General features: G+C 43.4%; 1 protein-coding gene and 1 pseudogene across 5 annotated transcripts in view; one reads left to right on the plus strand and one right to left on the minus strand.

Moving 5' to 3' along the window:
* OSBPL3 (oxysterol binding protein like 3) overlaps positions 1-2,506 on the plus strand; it is a 226,841-nt gene that overhangs the window by 50,582 nt on the left and 173,753 nt on the right. The window lies entirely within an intron of this gene.
* Positions 634-1,547, minus strand: LOC102502043 (S-phase kinase-associated protein 1 pseudogene; annotated as a pseudogene).

Here is a 2,506-nt window from a genome sequence, read left to right on the forward strand (position 1 = left end):
GGGATGCGAACCGTGGTTGACTACGTGGGAGTCCAGCAACATAGCCATTACGCTAACTGCTGGTTCCATATTTATTTATTTTTTATGAAGACAGGGTTTTCCTATGTCATTATCTGCCTTCCTCAGCCTCCCTGGTAGCTGTGACCACAGGTGTATGCTGCTGTGTCTGGCTTTTAAGGTAGGCCAGGAATTGAACCCAGGCTTCCCACACGTGTTCCAGGTGTTAGATGCGATGCTAGTCCTCAAGAAAACATTGATTTTTGTTAGAGGTAGCCCCAGTTCCTAGGGTGACACCTGGTGCATGCTGAGTCTTTGTTAAAGGAGGACCTGCATGACAACCAGCATGTACTCTTGCTCTTGGGCCTTTAATATTTTCTCATAAGTCAGTCCTCCTATTGGTTATACCTTTAAAATGTGTATTTCCCATGTCCCTTCCTCTGTATTCCCCAGCCACCACCTTAATCTGGACCCATCAATTGAGCACGTGCTTCTACGACTGGGGCTGTCCACTCTTCAGTGAAATATGAGTTGGCTGGTGATTGCTTCATCCAGTAGACTATGGCAGAAATGACACTACACGATTTCTAGTCCTAGACTATAAAAGACCATCCAGTTTCTGCCTTCTTCTCTTTTTTTTTCACTTTTGATAGAGAACCAACAGTTCAGTTTTATTCAGAGCAAAGAAAAAAGAAACTTTCGATCGTACTGGAAGAAACTCAGCCATAGGTTTGTAATCTGTACTCAAACTACACATGCAATAAGGACAGTATTCCACTAATATAATTGATGTTCTGCTGCATTCGTCTACTGTTTGTCTAATATTAACAATTATAAACAGAGCAGTGCAACTAGTATATGGAACAATTCTTAGTGTTACAGTGTCAGGCACAACTTTTCACTTCTCTTCACACCGCTGGTTCTCTTTGCGCACCTGGGCTTCCTCCTTTCAGTACAGTCATTTTTGATATTGAAAGTCTTGCGAATCTCCTCAGGAGTTTTTCCCTTGATCATATTGGCAACAGTCTTGCATGTAACATCAAGCAAACCTTTGATGTCCAAGTAGTTTGCAGCCACGATAAGCTCAAAAAGTATTCCTTGGTCAACCTTGAGAAATTCTTGGTCCCAAACAGGAATGTCGTCTGCTCGCTTCTCTTTGTTCTCATCATCTTCAGGAGGAGGAGTGTCATCTTTGTGGTGGGTACACCACTGAATGACCTTTTTTTAATATTGCTGCATTAACGTTTGGTAGAGGAACTGGGTCATCATCTCCTTCATCATCCATTCCCAAATATTCCAACATGGTCTTGGTAGTCACAGATTGTTTGGCAATTTCCACATCAACTTCAAATATCTTTCCATCAGAACTCTGCAACTTAATTGAAGGCATTTTCCCGGCGCCAGGGTCCCGTCCAGCTCAGTGGGCGACTACTCACGGTGCCCTGTCTCAGGGAGACGGCTGCCCGGACGCTGACGAGAGCGGAGCAGAGTTGGCAAACAAGAGAAAGGACAAGAACAAGGCCACTCCCTCTGCCTTCTTCTCTTGGGACGCCAGTTCTGGGAAGCCAGCTGCCATGTAGAAATAGGAATACTCTGAGATTTCCATGCTGGTGAAGCCACGTGTAGGCACTCCAGCAAATCACCCCAGAGGAGCTCCCAGTTGACAGTTTGGATCTGTGAAGGAGTCATCTTGGACACCTTCCTACCCAGCTGAGCCTTCTGATGGTCCCGGTCCCACCTGGGGTCTGACTGCAGGCATGTGAGAAACCCTGAGACAGAACAACATCTTGCCCAGCCCAGCTGTTCCTGAAGTCTTGCTCTGTCAAATTATGAGACAAATAAAATGAATTTAAACCTGCTAAACTTGGGGGTATTTTATTACCTATCAATAGTTGAAACAAGTACTAAGAAATAAAAAGATTTAAAATCAGGGTCAGCAGGTGGCGTGATGGTTAAGGTGCAATTGGAGTTCAGGACCTGGTGGCTAGAGAGTTATGCTGATGTGTGTGTGTGTGCATGACCAAAATCCCAAGAGGAGAATGAGAAGGGATTGCGGCATGGCCATCCCCTGTGGCGGGTGATTTCTCACTTTCTCTCTCCCTGTCTCTCTCCAGTGAACACATGTGCCCTATGGTAAAACCTAAAAATAAAGATTTAATATCGACTATGTTATACATCTCTCTAAAAATGTACTAGACATACTGTGAACTTCTTATGAACAGTGGACATTGACATTGTGGTTAATATAGTGACACCCTCAAGCTATAAAGCGAGTTGCAAAGGGACTATAGGCTCAGCTTATCAAAAGCTTCGGTGTACTTCCAGTTATTCTCTTGTCTGTTGCTGCCAGTGATCATTTCATCATATCTGAAATAAATCTAATCATGGAATTCATCAGGGAAATAAACCACATTTGGAATCATTGCGTTCAAACCTAGGTCCTACATTTCATGAAGGACATTTTTTTTTTTCTTTTTCTTTTTTTTTTTTTTTGGAGAGGTTTTTGCTA

Source organism: Tupaia chinensis, unplaced genomic scaffold, assembly GCF_000334495.1.
Source record: "Tupaia chinensis unplaced genomic scaffold, TupChi_1.0 Scaffold139943_1, whole genome shotgun sequence".
In the NCBI taxonomy this organism is placed as follows: domain Eukaryota; kingdom Metazoa; phylum Chordata; class Mammalia; order Scandentia; family Tupaiidae; genus Tupaia; species Tupaia belangeri.